The 18,952-nt window shown below is 43.0% G+C and overlaps 1 long non-coding RNA gene across 3 annotated transcripts in view; it reads left to right on the plus strand.

Annotated features, from left to right (window-relative positions):
- Positions 1-18,360, plus strand: part of LOC116738398 — a 28,108-nt gene extending 9,748 nt beyond the window's left edge. The window contains exons 1-5 of one of the 3 annotated variants that reach the window (XR_004344291.1): positions 9,971-10,449; positions 10,668-10,752; positions 11,539-11,673; positions 15,347-15,473; positions 17,615-18,360. This is a non-coding gene — a long non-coding RNA (uncharacterized LOC116738398). Of the gene's footprint in view, positions 1-9,970; positions 10,450-10,667; positions 10,753-11,538; positions 11,674-15,346; positions 15,474-17,614 lie in introns of those variants that run through there. The other 2 variants (XR_004344289.1, XR_004344290.1) reach the window with 2 other exon arrangements.
- The last annotated feature ends 592 nt before the right edge of the window (positions 18,361-18,952 follow it).

The raw sequence follows: 18,952 nt of genomic DNA on the forward strand, positions 1-18,952 counted from the left end.
TCCCGTTACACCATAGCGACTTTGGTTGGTTCCCGCGTGTGAAGGGGCACCCTCAGGTTGTGGTCCACACCTGGCAGGACAGCGACGGTCACTCCTCAAAACGCTGCCTGTTTATTTTCCAGCAAATGGATAGGCGTCAATGCTCCGACTCCCAGTAGGACCCGGAAGATTGCCGCAGGTGCCACAGGCCTCCTGGAGTTTTGCCTGGCTCACAGAGGCCAAACACCACACTTGCAGATTTCGCCTGAATGCCGGTGGAAAAGTATATAAAAGTGGCCACCAGATGGCGCCATAGAACAGTTATTAGCCTTCGAGGGGACGACACAGTCTAGGTGCTGGAGAGGGTGCACCTTGGCAGTCTAATAGGGTAATTTCCTCTCAGCCCACCTCGCAAGGCATCTGTCTTCCTGGGGGTGGGCAGTAGGCGTCCAGGGCGTCCCGGGGCCTCTTCCTGAGAGCTGCTGGCCGGCAAGGCACGACACTGCTGCGCACGGGGTTCTTGGAACATTTCCCTGAGAGGCTGGCGGCCAGGGTGCGCTGCGTGGGCTTCCCCAGAGCAGCCCAGGCGGTTCTGGTCTCCAGGGAGACTCGGTCAGTTCTGAGGGGGCTCAGCGGGACAAGGACTGGGAAACTGAAACCGTGAAAGTACCCCAAGAGAACATGGATGAATCATTGTTATTTACAATTTTGGAGTGGGGAAGTTCTTTCTAAAGCATAACACAAAGCCCAGAAGCCATTAGGCAAATGATCAATAAACTTGACCTCACAACGTTTAAACAAAATGGATCTTTGCACAAAGTCAAATGGCAACAAACAGGTTTGGGGAACATTTGTGCAAACACATGTAGAATATGATACTGATTTCAGTATTACTTAATATAGGAGGAAATTGGGGGGAAATAATTGCTGTTAAGAAGGACCAGCTTAAATAAATTCTAGTACATCATCAATGCCATGATGTACTAGATGTATTTTATTTTATTTTGATTTTTGCTTTTTAATTGAGATAGATCCAGGGGCCCCTTGTTGGCTCAGTTGGTTAAGCATTTGACTCTTGATCTTAGCTCAGGTCATGAGCTCAGGTTGGTGGGGAGCCCTGTGCACTATCAGTGCAGAGCCTGCTTGGGATGCTCTCTCTCTCCCTCTCTGCCCTGCCCTGATTCTCACTCTCTAAAAATAAATAAATAAACCTAAAATAAATGAGGTAAATCTACAGGTACTGACATGGAAAGAGGTTGATGATGACCTGATAATGAAAATAGCAAGTTTCAGAGCTTCTCTTGGAAAAAAAAATGCACCTTAAATAAATACCCCCATGGAAAGGCAATGGAATTAGAATAGCTAAAGCAATTTTGAAACATAAGGATAAAATCTCTCCTATTTTAACAGTTATTACATAGCTAGTAAATTATGTGTGGTACTGGCAGAGGGATAGGCATGTTGATCAATGGCAATGAATAGAAACCCAAACAAATATGCTGAACTGAGTTTTGGCAAACATGCCCAAGTAATTAATGGGATGAAAGAGGGTGTCTCCATCAAATGGAAGTAGGGCAAGTGGACATCAGGGCAAAATTAAACTATGCTAAAAGCCTAAAACTCACACCCCATACAATCATTAACTCTAAATGGATCACACACTTATTTGTAGAATGTAAAACATTAGGAAAAAAAAGTCTATGAGAAAAGTCGGGGGTCTAGGGTTGGCAAAGAGATTTTAGACTTGACACCAAAAGTGTGATCCATAAAAAGAAAGGGATGAACTGAAATTTATTAAAATTAACAACCTAGGCTCTGTGAAAGACCATTTTAAGAAGATGAAACAACAAAATACATCCTGAAAGGAAGTATTTACAAACCACACACTCAACCAAGGCCAGGTGTCTGAAGCTACAAAAACTCTCTAAATGCAGTGGTGAAAAACAAATGGTCTGATTACAAAATCTGCAAAAGACATGAAGAGGCATGTCATTGAATTTTAAATCCACCAATTCCATGTACACAGGAGCTTGACATCTCAGATAACCTATCACTAAAGGCCTGTAGTCAAATTAAATAATCATCTTGTGATTAAAAATTTCTTGAACAACAATTGTTGGTGAGGATGTGGAGAAAAAGTAACCCTCTTGCAATGTTGGTGGGAATGCAAACTGGTGCAGCCACCGTGGAGAACAGTATGGAGGATCATCAGAAAGGTGAGAATAGAAATACCCTACAATCCATTCCAATGGAATATCAAACCCTCAGTTTGTTCTCAGTTTTTAAGAGTCTCTTATGCTTTGGCTGTCTCCCACTCTAACCTCTTTTTTTTTTTTCTTCCCCTCCCCCATGGGTTTCTGTTAAGTTTCTCAGGATCCACATAAGAGTGAAAACATATGATATCTGTCTTTCTCTGTATGGCTTATTTTGCTTAGCATCACACTCTCCAGTTCCATCCACGTTGCCACAAAGGGCCATATTTCGTTCTTTCTCATTGCCATGTAGTACTCCATTGTGTATATAAACCACAATTTCTTTATCCATTCATCACTTGATGGACATTTAGGCTCTTTCCACAATTTGGCTATTGTTGAGAGTGCTGCTATAAACATTGGGGTACAAGTGCCCCTATGCATCAGTACTCCTGTATCCCTTGGGTAAATTCCTAGCAGTGCTATTGCTGGGTCATAGGGTAGGTCTATTTTTAATTTTCTCCACACTGTTTTCCAGAGCGGCTGCACCAGTTTGCATTCCCACCAACAGTGCAAGAGAGTTCCTGTTTCTCCACATCCTCGCCAGCATCTATAGTCTCCTGATTTGTTCATTTTGGCCACTCTGACTGGTGTGAGGTGATATCTGAGTGTGGTTTTGATTTGTATTTCCCTGATGAGGAGCGACGTTGAGCATCTTTTCATGTGCCTGTTGGCCATCCGGATGTCTTCTTTAGAGAAGTGTCTATTCATGTTTTCTGCCCATTTCTTCACTAGGTTATTTGTTTTTCGGGTGTGGAGTTTGGTGAGCTCTTTATAGATTTTGGATACTAGCCCTTTGTCCGATATGTCATTTGCAAATATCTTTTCCTATTCCGTTGGTTGCCTTTTAGTTTTGTTGGTTGTTTCCTTTGCTGTGCAGAAGCTTTTTATCTTCATAAGGTCCCAGTAATTCATTTTTGCTTTTAATTCCCTTGCCTTTGGGGATGTGTCGAGTAAGAGATTGCTACGGCTGAGGTCAGAGAGGTCTTTTCCTGCTTTCTCCTCTAGGGTTTGGATGGTTTCCTGTCTCGCATTCAGGTCCTTTATCCTTTTGATTTGGTTTATTTTTTGAATGGTGTGAGAAAGTGGTCTAGTTTCAACCTTCTGCATGTTGCTGTCCAGTTCTCCCAGCACCATTTGTTAAAGAGGCTGTCTTTTTTCCATTGGATGTTCTTTCCTGCTTTATTAAAGATGAGTTGGCCATACGTTTGTGGGTCTAGTTCTGGGGTTTCTATTCTATTCCATTGGTCTGTGTGTCTGTTTTTGTGCCAATACCACGCTGTCTTGATGATTACAGCTTTGTAGTAGAGGTTAAAGTCTGGGATTGTGATGCCCCCTGCTTTGGTCTTCTTCTTCAAAATTACTTTGGCTCTTCGGGGCCTTTTGTGGTTCCATATGAATTTTAGAATTGCTTGTTCTAGCTTTGAGAAGAATGCTGGTGCAATTTTGATTGGGATTGCATTGAATGTGTAGATAGCTTTGGGTAGTGTTGACATTTTGACAATATTTATTCTTCCAATCCATGAGCATGGAATGTCTTTCCATTTCTTTATATCTTCTTTAATTACCTTCATAAGCTTTCTATAGTTTTCAGCATACAGATCTTTTACATCTTTGGTTAGATTTATTCCTAGGTATTTTATGCCTCTTGGCGCAATTGTGAATGGCATCAGTTTCTTTATTTGTCTTTCTGTTGCTTCATTGTTAGTGTATAAGAATGCAACTGATTTCTGTACATTGATTTTGTATCCTGCTACTTTGCTGAATTCATGTATCAGTTCTAGCAGACTTTTGGTGGAGTCTATCGGATTTTCCATGTATAATATCATGTCATCTGCAAAAAGCGAAAGCTTGACTTCATCTTTGCCAATTTTGATGCCTTTGATTTCCTTTTGTTGTCTGATTGCTGATGCTAGCACTTCCAACACTATGTTAAACAACAGCGGTGAGAGTGGGCATCCCTGTCGTGTTCCTGATCTCAGGGAAAAAGCTCTCAGTTTTTCCCCATTGAGGATGATGTTAGCTGTGGGCTTTTCATAAATGGCTTTTTATGATCTTTAAGTATGTTCTGGAGTCTATTCTATTCCATTCGTCTATGTGTCTGTTTTCGTGCCAATACCATGCTGTCTTGATGATTACAGCTTTGTAGTAGAGGCTAAAGTCTGGTATTGTGATGCCTCCCGCTTTGGTTTTCTTCTTCAATATTACTTTGGCTATTCGGGGTCTTTTGTGGTTCCATACAAATTTTAGGATTGCTTGTTCTAGCTTGGAGAAGAATGCTGGTGCAATTTTGATTGGAATTGCATTGAATATGTAGATTGCTTTGGGTAGTATTGACATTTTAACAATTTTATTCTTCCAATCCATGAGCATGGAATGTTTTTCCATTCTTTGTATCGTCTTCAATTTCCTTCATAAGCTTTCTATAGTTTTCAGCATACAGATCTTTGACATCTTTGGTTACGTTTATTCCTACATATTTTATGATTCTTGGTGCAATTATGAATGAGATCAGTTTCTTTCTTTGTCTTTCTGTTGCTTCATTATTAGTGTATAAGAATGCAACTGATTTCTGTACATTGATTTTGTATCCTGCGACTTTGCTGAATTCATGTATCAGTTCTAGCAGACTTTTGGTGGAGTCTATTGGGTTTTCCGTGTATAGTATCATGTCATCTGCAAGAAGTGAAAGCTTGACTTCATCTTTGCCAATTTTGATGCCTTTGATTTCCTTTTGTTGTCTGATTGCTGATGCTAGCACTTCCAACACTATGTTAAACAACAGTGGTGAGAGTGGACATCCCTGTGGTGTTCCTGATCTCAGGGGGAAAGCTCTCAGTTTTTCCCCATTGAGGATGATATTAGCTGTGGGCTTTTCATAAATGGCTTTTATGATGTTTAAGTACGTTCCTTCTGTCCTGACTTTCTCGAGGGTTTTTATTAAGAAAAGATGCTGAATTGTGTCAAATACTTTTTCTGCATCAATTGACAGGATCATATGGTTCATATCTTTTCTTTTATTAATGTGATGTATCCATTGATTGATTTGCGAATGTTGAACCAGCCCTGCATCCCAGGAATGAATCCCACTTGATCATGGTGAATAATTATTTTTATATGCTGTTGAATTCGATTTGCTAGTATCTTGTTGAGAATTTTTGCATCCATATTCATCAGGGATATTGGCCTGTAGTTCTCTTTGCTGCGTCTCTGTCTGGTTTGGGAATCAAAGTGATGCTGGCTTCATAGAATGAGTCTGGAAGCTTTCCTTCCCTTTCTATATTTTGGGACAGCTTGAGAAGGATAGGTATTTTCTCTGCTTTAAATGTCTGGTAGAATTCCCCAGGGAAGCCATCTGGTCCTGGACTCTTATTTGTTGGGAGATTTTTGATAACTGATTCAATTTCTTCACTGGCTATGGGTCTGTTCAAGTTTTCCATTTCTTCCTGTTTGAGTTTTTGAAGTGTGTGGGTGCTTAGGAGTTTGTCCATTTCTTTTAGGTTGTCCCGTTTGTGGGCATATAATTTTTCATAGTATTCCCTGATGATTGCTTGTATTTCTGAGGGAATGGTTGTAATACTGCCATTTTCATACATGATTTTATCTATTTGGGTCATCTCCCTTTTCTTTTTGAGAAGCATGGCTAGAGGTTTATCAATTTTGTTTATTTTTTCAAAAAACCAAGTCTTGGTTTCATTGATCTGCTCTACAGTTTTTTTTTTAGATTCTATATTGTTTATTTCTGCTCTGATCTTTATTATTTCTCTTCTTCTGCTGGGTTTAGGCTGCCTTTGCTGTTCTGCTTCTATTTCCTTTAGGTGTGCTGTTAGATTTTGTATTTGGGATTTTTCTTGTTTCTTGAGATAGGCCTGGATTGCAATGTATTTTCCTCTCAGGACTGCCTTTGCTGCATCCCAAAGCGTTTGGATTGTTGTATTTTCATTTTCATTTGTTTCCGTATATTTTTAAATTTCTTCTCTAATTGCCTGGTTGACCCATTCATTCTTTACTAGGGTGTTCTTTAACCTCCATGCTTTTGGAGGTTTTCCAGACTTTTTCCTGTGGTGGATTTTAAGCTTCATAGCATTGTGGTCTGAAAGTGTGCATGGTATGATCTCAATTCTTGTATACTTATGAAGGGCTGTTTTGTGACCCAGTATGTGATCTATCTTGGGGAATGTTCCATGTGCACTCGAGAATAAAGTATATTCTGTTGCTTTGGGATGAAGAGTTCTAAATAAATCTGTCAAGTCCATCTGGTCCAATGTATCATTCAGAGCCCTTGTTTCTTTATTGATCCTGTGTCTAGATGATCTATCCATTACTGTCAGTGGAGTATTAAAGTCCCCTGCAATTACCACATTCTTATCAATAAAGTTACTTATGTTTGTGGTTAATTGTTGTTTATATTTGGGGGCTCCCGTATTCGGCACATAGACACTTATAATTGTTAGCTCTTCCTGATGGATAGACCCTGTAATTATTATATAATGCCCTTCTTCATCTCTTGTTACAACCTTTAATTTGAAGTCTAGTTTGTCTGATATAAGTATGGCTACTCCAGCTTTCTTTTGACTTCCAGTAGCATGATAGATAGTTCTCCATCCCCTCACTTTCAATCTGAAGGTGTCCTCAGGTCTAAAATGAGTCTCTTGTAGACAGAAAATATATGGGTCTCATTTTTTTATCCATTCTGATACCCTATGTCTTTTGGTTGGAGCATCTAGTCCATTTACATTCAGTGTTATTATTGAAAGAGATGGGTTTAGAGTCATTGTGATGTCTGTAGGTTTCATGCTTGTAGTGATGTGTCTGGTACTTTGTGGTCCTTGCAACATTTCACTCACAGAATCCCCCTTAGGATCTCTTGTAGAGCTGGTTTAGCGCTGATGAATTCCTTCAGTTTTTGTTTGTTTGGGAAGACCTTTATCTCTCCTTCTATTCTGAATGACAGACTTGCTGGGTAAAGGATTCTTGGCTGCATATTTTTTCTGTTCATCACATTGAAGATTTCCTGCCACTCCTTTCTGGCCTGCCAAGTTTCAGTAGATAGGTCTACTTATGTATTCAGTAGATAGGTCTATTCTTATGTGTCTACCTTTGTAAGTTAGAGCCTGTTTATCCCTAGCTGCTTTCAGAAATTTCTCTTTATCCTTGTATTTTGCCAGTTTCACTATGATATGTCGTGCAGAAGAGCGATTCAAGTTACATCTGAAGGGAGTTCTCTGTGCTTCTTGGATTTCAATGCCTTTTTCCTTCTCCAGATCAGGGAAGTTCTCAGCTATGATTTGTTCGAGTACACCTTCAACCCCTTTCTCTCTTTTCTTCTTTTTCTGGAATTCCTATGATACGGATATTGTTCCGTTTGATTGCATCCCTTAGTTCTCTAATTCTCCCCTCGTACTCCTGGATTTTTTTCTCTCTCTTTTTCTCAGCTTCCTCTTTTTCCATAGTTTTATCTTCTAATTCACTATTCTCTCCTCTCCCTCTTCAGTCCGTGCAATGGCCGCCTCCATTTTATTTTGCACCTCATTCATAGCATTTTTATTTCATCATTACTATTTCTTAGTCCTTTGATCTCTGTAGCAATAGATTCTCTGCTGTCCTCTATGCTTTCTTCAAGCCCAGCAATTAATTTTATGACTATTATTCGAAATTCTTGTTCCATTATATTGCTTAAATCATTTTTGATCCATTTTGTTAGCTGTCGCTACTTCCTGGAGTCTCTTTTGAGGAGAATTCTTCCGTTTCATCATTTTGGGTAGTCCCTGAGATATCTGCAAACTGCAAGGCACTTCCCCTGTGCTGTCCGGAGTAACTTGTGTTGGTGGGTGGGGCCCCAGTTAGACCTGATGTCTTCCCCCAGCCCACCACTGGGGCCACAGTCAGACTGTTGTGTACCTTAGTTTCCCCTCTCCCAGGGGCAGGACTCACTGTGGAGTAGTGTGGGCTACTTGTCTGGGCTACTTGCATACTGCCAGGCTTGTGGTGCTGCTTCGATGGGATCTGGCCAAGGGCATATTAGCTGGGGTGGATCCGCAAGGTGCACAGGGGTAGGAGGGGCAGGCTTAGGTCACTTTGCCCTTGGTCTTCCCCTGCTGGAGGGGCCCTGCAGCACCTGGAGGGAGGCAGGCCTGTCAGAAGGATGGATCCTCAGAAGCACAGCCTTGGGCATTTGCGCAGTGCAAGCAAGTTCGGTGACGGGAATTGGCTCCCTTTGGAATTTTGGCTGGGGGGATGGGAGAGGGAAATAGCACTTTCCAGTGCCTTTGTTTCCCCGCTGAGCTGAGCTCTGTCTTCCAGGGCTCAACAACTCTTCCTCCTGGTGTCCTCTTGCCCTCCCCACTCTCCGAGAGCAGAGCTGTTCACCTTTAACATTCCAGATGTTCAGTCCTGCTGGCTGTCAGAACTCATGGAGTCTGGCCCCTCCACCTTTGCAAACCAGACTCTGGGGGCTGTGCCTTGCCAGGCGAGCTGCCCCTCCCCCACCCCGGCTCCCTCCCACCAGTCTGTGTAGCACGCACCACCTCTCTGCCCTTCCTACCCTCTTCCGTGGGCCTTTTGTCTACGAAGAGACCATTCCGCTAGTCTTCTGGTGGTTTTCTGGGTTATTTAGGCAGATGTGGGTGGAATCTAAGTGATCAGCAGGATGAGGTGTGCCCAGCATCCTCCTACACCGCCATCTTCCCAGGTCTCTCATTTGGTGGAGTCTTTTGGATTTTCACATAGCGTATCATGTTGTCTGAAGAGTGAAAGTTTGACTTCTTCCTCGCCAATGTGTAAGCCTTTTATTTCTTTCTGTTGTCTCACTGCTGTCATTGAACAACAGTGGTGTAATCATTTTTTTTGTTGTTTGGTATTTAAGATGATCTTTCCCAGAAGACCAGTTCAGGGTACCTTTGCCATTGCCAAGCATCAAAGTCTTTGGTTATGTTTGATTAGAATCTCTTGGGAATAGAGCATGAGAGATTTTGGTTTGCGTTGTTGGCATTGACCTAATATTGAGGCCATTTCATGAGACACACTCTGTCACACACACTCGAACTGGACACAAAGAGCTTCCTTGTGAGTCAGGTGCTGGGGAGCTGGGACCCTCTCCCTTTGCACCTTCAGGTCACAGAGCAACACCTGCATGGGACACCCTCAGGTTTACCCCTGGGTGAAAGGGCACTTCTGGGGTGGGCATCACAGAGAATGTTCACTCTCAGCTTCCTGCAAGTTGTCCCGGGACCTTTGGCAGAATTGAGGTGGGAGGCAACCCCTGGATCACATTTCTCTCCTCCTCTCCTCACCCAAATCCCAGTACTAGGACCAGAATGAATCCTGCACTTGCCTCCATGTGACAGAGGCCTGTGTGCAGGTGCCCTGAGACCCTCCCTGGTTGGGGGAATTCTAGAAGCCTGTGTGAAGGCTGCTGGGCTGGATGCACACACTGGCTCTTGCAGCCCCACTGAGATGTCTCCTGAGACTGACCAGGCCCAGGACAGGTGCTCCCTGAAGTGGGGCCAGGGTCTCTGCCCTTGCCAGTACCTGCTGCTCCAGCCACACAGTGATGGACTTGCTCCCAACACCACGGTCATGGTCCACCCTGTCACCTTCCTTCAGGCCTGCCTGGGGCTTCACCCCAGTCCTTTCAGTTTTGGGCTAAATGCAGGCAGGCACCGATGTTTATATGGCCACACCTGCTTTAGAAATTCCATCATCCCATTTTCAGACTATAGGAAATTTAGACTGTAGGAAATTGGACAAGTTACTTTACCTCTACTCTCATGTTTATCCCCACAATGGGCTTGGAAACTTAGGAGCTGTTATGAAGAATAAGTGTGTCTCAAGTACCTAAGATCCCTGAGGCACAGGAAAGTCACTTGATATGCTGAGTTAGTGGTCACTCTGACAGGGCCCAGAGCAACCCCGGGCCCATGGCAGGTGCTCTTGTGTTGGCTGGATTGGTTAATTGATCAACTGATTGATTGATTAGGGAAGGTGACAGTAAACCCATGATTGTTTCTACACTATTCCCTTATTACAGGACAATCTGGCTGTAGGAGGTGACAAGGAGAAGGGAAATGAGAAATAAATGAGTAGGAGAAAGAAGAAGAAGGAAGACAGGGAGGAAGTGGAAGGAGTTGGGAGGCAAGGAATGCCACGCATAAAAGTCATGTGGACAGTGACTGCTTCCTGGAGGAACAGGGTGATAGGCATTGCTCCCTGGTCCCAGGTATGGAGTCTGAGAGCTGAGAAGGGCCCAAAGATCCTAGAAAACTTCCCCATCACAGAGAAGAAGGGATCATGGCCCCAGGAGGGGCAGGGGCAGGGGGAGGGGGGAGGGGACTGCAGTGCTGAGGACAGAATTGAGGTCTGGGGTCAGCAACCTAATCCCAGGAGCACCAGCTCAAGTTCTCACCTCACCCTGACTGTCCCCTTTCCTTACCCAAGGACAACCCATCCCCATTCCTGTCCTTGTACACAAGGAAGACGTCTCTGGTGATTTGGAAGATTCTGATACATAGATCAACAATAGGTAGGTACTTTTTTTTTTCTATTTCATCTGTTTTACCCTCACTCTTTCTTCTTGTTCAGCTCCTTTATGTAGCTTTGACTAATTTCCTTTTTCCCACATTTTGTGACTCTCATCCTGAAGGACCGGTCCCATCTAGGCACTTGATGTCCTTGGATCTTCAAATCTATATCCTCTGCCTTCAGCTGTGCTCAACAACTTCCCTAGCATTTCCCTGGTTTCTGACCCCCTCCCCCACATCCACACCAAAGGTTGAATACACCACTGGGCAATAGCCAGACCATATGTAAAAATAGGTTTCTGACCCACAACTAATTCAGGAACCGACCCATTATCTTGTTTTCTGCTGAGGAAGCAGGTCTACTATATATAAGTCAGACTTGTAGGAAATCTGGCTGCTGTATCTAGCAACTTGCTCGGGACTGTACACCATAACCTTGTAACAATTGGCTCCAAATGGCCATATTTATAACAGAGACATTCCTGAATTTTGGTCCCCATTTCCAACAGAGGGCCAACGAACCAGAGAAAAGACAAATATGTACCCCTAAGATTCACATAGGATACCTCGCTTCTTGACAGCTCACTATAGGCTCCCCATGCTAATAGCCTCCCATTAGCGCATAGCTAAAGCCTTCGCTTTGCCCCACTCAAATGATTCCCAGTCTCCTCCATGATGTTGAATCTCTGCCAAAACACAAGTAATGGTGGCTGACTCCCTTGTTCTAGCAAGCTCTGACAAATATTCTTTGCTTGTGCTCATTTGGTTGGCCTTTGTTTATTGGGCAGTTCATCACAGAGGCCCCACTGAGACCCAGTCTGAGCTGCCTGTTGCTGCAAGACCCCAACCTTCAAGCAAGTGTGGTGCCCACAGAAGCCCCTTGTGCCTTGCTGTTTGCAGCTTGTCGAGTCCCTGATGCCATGGTGAGTGAACACTGCATCTGAAATTTGCTCTGTTGGAGTGAGTTTCTAGGCTATTGACACTCATTCTGGTGCCTGGGTCTTATTCTTGGTTCCCGTTTGTTTGGTCTCCTTGGTGGAATCTGGCCCCTTGTTTGTCCCCTCATGCTGTCTTTTGTGTTACTATTTTGTGCTGTGCTGTGTAAAAGTGTTGTGTGTTATAAGAAGAATCTGAGCATAGAGCCACAACAGGCCCTTGTGAGTCTAGACCCTTTGAGCCAGCCTCACAGAACCGTGACTTTGATGATCTCACCAGACTGGTATCAACCCGGATGAACTGTGCTGAAAGTCACCAATCAAGCCAGCTGAGGTTCTCTCACCACCTTGATTGTTGTGTCCTAAGAGTATTCCCTCTGGTTTCCCACAGGCTGGGGAGTACAGATTGTTGGGTCTGTGTTCAGGCAGTTGCCAACTGTCACTTGGGGGCCCAAGGCATGAGGTCCACAAATGTTCTATTTCTAACAAATGTCACCAGCTCTTTTGGGATCCTCTAAACCTAAACCCTCTCCCCTGCCAGAAAAAAAAAATTACTGCTTTTCACATATACTTCATTACAATCTTTTAAAAAAATGATTATATAGTTTTGAAAGAGATGGTCAGTGGGGGAGGGGCAGGGAGGAACGGGGCAGAGAGAGAGAATCCCCAGTAAGCTCTGTGCTGTCATCACAGAGCCTGATGTGGTGCTCGAACTCACTTACTGTGAGATCATGATCTGAGCCCAAATCCAGAGTTGGACGCTTAACCGACTGAGCCACCCAGGCACTCCTCATTGTAATCTTAATTCTTGTTCCCCATGACTTCACCGATGATGATTTGGATCTCCACGGCCAACTCTGGACTAGCTGATTTGAACAAAATCATTCATTTGAGAAGCATCTTAGAAAAAGGAAGGACCCTAATTGGCAATACCTTTTGGTTGCTATGTTGAGACCTCCAAAGGAAATTCTGATCAAAAATGGTCCTCACTGAAAGATTGTTGGACAAAACTAATGAACAATTTGACACACCTAAACAAGAATAAAGTAGAAAAACCTCTTTAATAAATCCTCCCCTCCTCATGCCCTAGTGGTGTCCCTGTATCTGCTTCTCCTCTTATGCATCTGGTCTCTCTCCTGCACCTGCTCCCTGTCCCTCCCCTTCTATAGATCCCTCACTTTGCCCTCCAAATTCACCTAAAACACCAAAGTGCCCCTGGCCTCTAAAGATCTGTTCCTCCCATAGCAAGGTGTGAAGGCAACAGCACACCGTGTATATCTTAAAACTGAACTTCTGTAAGAGCTTATACTTCAAGATGTTTCTAACCCAAAGAGGACCAGCAAATATTCATAGAAGCATTTAGAATTCTTTCAGGTGCATATATGACCCAGGATTAACGGACATATATCAACCAGTACACATATTGGTTGGGCTCTCAGATGATAAATCTTGAACGGAAAAAGCTGATTGGACAGACCTAGAAAGACACCTACAAGACTCTCTTTTCTACCATAAACTAAAGGGTCAAAAAAGGGGTGGTGATGGTTATGAAAAAGCCAAATACCAAATACCAATTCAGGTATTTTTAGGAAATATTTTTCATTCTCATTCATGAGTTTAAAAAGGTGCTGTTGTAACAGTAACCCTTTCATCTCATTCTGCCAATGGAGTTACACCTGAAATTGGAGACCTAACTTCATAACATAAATTAAAAGGGAAAAGAACCCCTTTAGCTGAACGACAGTGACCTGGGAGAACATTTGGAAAGGGCTTTACAACAAAAACAAGACAAGGAGAAGTGGTGGCCATGCGGGTGACACAGTTAGGTGGCCCACTCCCTAAACCAACTACCTATGGAGAAGGACATTTGTAGATATTGTCAACAGATTCAGCACTGGGAATTAGATGGTCCCTTGTGCTGAAAGGAAACCAAGACCCAAGAAACATCCCTCCAATCAGATAAGTGAGGGTGTTCCAAGGAAAAGAAGCTTTCACAATCTTGCTACATGCTTAAGCATGCAAGACTTAAATACAAATAGACAGGATCGTCTTCATCATACCTAGAAGATAAGGGTGCTACTATTTGGATGTTAAATGCTGCCATTGCTGCTTATCCTCTTCCTTGGAGTAACATGCTATGCATGTGATTAGCCTCAAATAACCCAAATATTTCCTTGTCTCCCTACCCTTACCACAACCTGAGACCCCCTTAGCTGAAAAAATTAACCTCCACTTCTCTAGGATTCCACCCAGGCAGATTTAATAGGGAGAGACTGCACGTGGAATTGTAATATTGAAGGCACACCACAAGGACAATTTCTTGAGATCCTACACGTCTGTGTATAATCAAGTTGTATCTGCTCTGGATGTACCTTTGCCTCTTCCATGATATGTAAGGCATACCTTAGATAAGGATATTGTTGCTGTACCTGACACTCCATGTGCTAAAAATCCCATTGACATAGGCATAACAATTGGATCAGAACCTATAAAAGTTTAGGTAGAGCCTACCAAACCACTACTTGAACTTCCCCAATATCCCTTCAAGCCAGAAAAAAAAAAAAAAAAGGATCAAACTTGCAGTTTAAAGCCTTTTATCTGAAAGTCCTCCTACACCCTCTACTAGTGTTTGTAATATCCCTGTTATGCCAGTAAAGACACCAAATGAATGAGGATACTGATTTGTTCATGATCTCAGGATCATCAACAAAATTGTTATTTCTTGCTTCCCTGGAGTACCTAACCCAAATACCATCCTGTTGTCAATTCTTCAAAGCTACTTGCTTCAGCATCATGGATCTTTGCTCTGCCTTTTTCAATGTCTCTCTAGACCAGGAGAGTCAATACTTTTTGCTCTCTCCTGGAAAGAACAGTAGCATAGTGGAGGGCCATGGCCCAGGAACTTCGATGCCCCATGTACTTTTCCCATGTGCTCCACCAACACTTAAAAAAAAACCTAAGTTTCCCTTGTAATTCAGTTCTCATACAATATGTAAATGATCTCCTACTTTGTCGAGAGAACAAAAAAAAATCCTATAAAAGGGCTTCCATTTACTTGCTCTCAACCTTAGCAAGATAGAAATAATTGAGTTTCCAAAGAAATTACATTTTTGCCAGACACAGTTCATTATTTCAGACATAACCTATTTAAAGAGGGGGAAACACTTCCATCCTTCCATTAAGATTAGCAAAAACTCTGGGGCGCCTGGGTGGCGCAGTTGGTTAAGCGTCCGACTTCAGCCAGGTCACGATCTCGCGGTCCGTGAGTTCGAGACCCGCGTCAGGCTCTGGGCTGATGGCTCAGAGCCTGGAGGCTGTTTCCGATTCTGTGTCTCCCTCTCTCTCTGCCCCTCCCCCGTTCATGCTCTGTCTCTCTCTGTCCCAAAAATAAATAAAACTTGAAAAAAAAATTAAAAAAAAAAAAAGATTAGCAAAAACTCTCAGAAACCTGTGAGCTCCCTTGGTGCAAATACACACAAGTAGTTATGGCTACCCAGTCACTTCCCTTGGGAACACACTGGATAACCCACTATACCTTAGTAGCTGGAAGACCCATGTATCTGCGAACTTCACCACCCAGACGAGACTGCCCTACTGCATACAGACAAGGCAAAAGATTGCAAAGAACTCTTGTACTAATACCCAAGTTTTTCACCAACAGCTTAAGGCTGCCTTCCTTCAACATCTTCCTAGAAGCTTCTTCATGATCTTCAACTGGAGATTTTTCTGTGGGAACAGACATCAGAGCAAAACTGCTCTTACACGTCATTGGAATAGGCCCCAATCAGGTACTGTTTAAATTAAATAAAGCAGTGAAACTCCTGGGATTCACCCTTGGCATCATATTTCACCATGTGTATGTGTATCTATGTGTGTGTGTGTGTGTGTGTGTGTGTGTGTGTGTGTATGTAATTAAATATGCATATATATTTGTATATTCAGAATTAGAAGGCTATTCAAACTGGGAGACCTCAAACAGGTTTCTTGGAGATCTTCTGTAAGCAGACAGCTGACCCAAGGTTTTCAGAACAGACAAATGGGGATGCCCAGATGACTCAGTTTTGTAAGCGTCCGAGTCTTGTTTTCAGCTCAGGTGATGATCTCACAGGTCTGTGGGTTTGAACCCTACATCAGGTTCTGTGCTGACAGTGCAGAGCCTCCTTGGAATTATCTTTGTTCCTTTCTCTCTGTCCCTCCCATGATCTCTCTCTCTTTCTCAAAATAAATAAACGTAAAATATTTTTTAAAATCAGGCAAATAGTGGTGGATAGTGAGCAGCTTCCACCCAAGATGTTGGGCAAAACCTCCCATCTAATTCTTTTTCTGTTTTGCATCTGCTTAGTTAAAACAATTCTGCTCATTTTCCATAAATTCTTTGTTGACATCCACCCATCATTACCCCTTTACTCCTTTTCTCTTTCTCTTTTTTAAAAGATTTTCTTTTTTTGGGGCACCTGGGTGGCTCAGTTGGCTAAGCGTCCAACTTCGGCTCAGGTCATGATCTTGCGGTCCGTGAGTTCGAGCCCCACGTCGGGCTCTGTGCTGACAGCTCAGAGCCTGGAGCCTGTTTCAAATTCTGTGTCTCCCTCTCTCTCTGACCCTCCCCCGTTCATGCTCTGTCTCTCTCTGTGGGCCCCCAGCCCATTTAAAAAAAATAATAAAAAAAAAAGATTTTCTTTTTAAGTAATATCTCCACCCAACGTGGGGCTCGAACTTGCAACCCTGAGATCAAGAGTCATGTGTTCTACTGACTGAGTCAGTCAGGCGCCCCTCCTTTTTTCTTACTATAATCCTTATGCTAGTTATAAACATTGTTGGCCAGAAGAGACCCAAACAGTTGCCATCACCCTCAGTCTTCCTGAATGCTGGATATGCCATCCATCATCAGACCCCATGGTAAATACTTCTGGGAAATATGGGTTTCATCAAATGAAATGAATCACCAAGGGTTTAAATTCCAACTCATATATGAGCTCCAAAATGAGGCCACATTTCATTTCTCATATTTTTTAATATTTCAGTTTTTCAATATTTCAATTGTCATTATTATATGTGCACTACTGGAGGAATTAGTTCTTATGAAAAATATTAGGACAATGCTCCCTTTGGTGGAAATTGCATAGATGTCTATAGGGGCACCTGGGTGGTTCAGTCAGTTAAGGGTCCAAGTCTTGATCTCAGCTCAGACCTTGATCTCAGGGTTGTGAGTTTAAGCCCCATGCTGGGTTCCATGATGGGGGTGAAGTCTACTTAAAAACAAACAAACAAAAACATACCTGTAAGAAACCTACCTCTAAAGGGCGTCTGAGTGGTTGAGTCAGTAAAGTGTCAACTTTGGCTCAGGTCATGATCTCATGGTTTGTGAGTTCAAACCCTGTGTCAGGATCATTGCTGACAGCGTGAAGCCTGCTTCAGATCCTCTGTCCCCCTGTATCTCTGCACTCCCCCACTCTCACGTGCTCTGTCTCTTTCCTCAAAAATAAATAAACATTTAAAAAAGAAACCTATCTTGAATTTTGGCAAAATTTAGATAATAAAATCTATGCCCTGTTTGGAATACACACCAGTCTCAACCAATTGGCATGAGTAGTAATGGAGAGTCACGTTGCCCTAGATTTCTTGTTGGCTAGTCATGGTGGCATCTGTGCCATTGCTAACACTTTTTGTGCTTGGACCAATAAAGTCAGGTAGGCAAAATAGGGTATAAAGTGCTTGAGAAAAAGCTGTTTGGATTCAAGGCTGACCCTCAGGGCTTATGGGATTTGTTCTCTTGGCCTGGGTTAGGCCATTGGAGTTCCTGGTTTTGAAGCACCTAACATGGAGTATTAATTGTTCTAGTTTTTTTGTTTGTTTGTTTCATAGAGGTTATGATTTTGGCCCTAACATGGACTGTTATTTGTTCTTGCTTGTTTGTTTCTTTGTTTCGTAGCAGTCATGTTGCTGGTCCATTGCATTCTATCTGGAGTCTTAAATGCATTTATGTAAAATGATCTCGCATCAGGTGACTGCTGTGATGAGAACAAACTGGTCATGAAGGTCATCCTCCAAGACAGTTAACTATGAAGATGGCTGACAGTGTCCAGCAGCAAAGTATGGGATCTCAGGTTTTCTCTGAATGGGCCAACCTCTCAAAAGTGAGATCATAACCAAAATGGGGGACTGAGAATGGAAGATACAAAAGAACAGTGGCCTGGCCATATATAAAAATAGGACTCTGACATGAGGTCTGCAGCAACCAGCCCAGGAAATCAACCCACTTTCTTTAGTTTTGGCATATTACCTAGAAGTCAGACGTGTAGGTGTCAGACCGCTCTCTCGAGCAAACAGCCCCGGAAGCTAAATAATAACCTCTGTATTGAATTGACTGGCCCCAAATGGCCAAGACTTGATTTGCCACTGCGAGTATCCCTGAATTTTGTCCTCACTTGCAACTTAAGACCAGCAGATAAAACCACAGATGCACCCCTAACAATGATATAGGATGCCCTTCTTCTAGAACACTCACCATAGCTTCCTTACGCCAATAGTCTCCTGCATCACTGAGGCCTTGTATTATTCTGTCTCTACAAAGTTTCTCTAACTTCTGTCCATCTCTGAGTCTGCCCAAAGGCAAGGGATAGTGGCTGACTCCCTTGCTCTAGCAAATTTTGAAGAAATCACCTGTACTTATTATCATTTGTTTCGTCTTTATTTGTATCCACAGCAACACTGAGTAGTGTCAAAAAACACTGAATGTTCAGGTAGGGAGCTGGGCTAAGTCAAGAGTGCTGGGCCCACCCTGCTGGGGACCCACTGAAGTCTGCTTCTAGCTCAAGTACTCCTTACACTGGTATTTTCCTGATTTGAGTGGTTCTGGAAATGCATAACTTTCCCATTCCCTTCAACTCCCTAGACTTCTCCAGCAAGCATCTGGTTCCAGAAGTTCTGTGGTCTTGGTGTTCAGCTTTGGAAACATTGAGACCAAGTTCTGAAACAACCATGTGGAACTGCTGAGTAAGAAAGTCGAGATGGTGTGGGCTAGAGATTTTAAAATTGAATCGAGGCCATCCTAGGTCAGAAAGATTGGAAATTATCAGTATAGATGCTACCTGAAAGAAAAAGAAAGTAGGAAAATATGTCTGGTGATCCTCAAGTAGTGTCCTGGGGAGGGGGTCTCCAAGATGTGGTTATGGGGAAGGCACTCCTAGAGGAGATAAGGCTCTGTCCCCTGCCACAAAAGGGTCTAGACTCATCAAAAGGATGACGAGTCTGTAGAAACTGGATCTGG

The sequence above is a fragment of the Lynx canadensis genome, chromosome D3, assembly GCF_007474595.2.
Source record: "Lynx canadensis isolate LIC74 chromosome D3, mLynCan4.pri.v2, whole genome shotgun sequence".
NCBI classification, from domain to species: Eukaryota; Metazoa; Chordata; class Mammalia; order Carnivora; family Felidae; genus Lynx; species Lynx canadensis.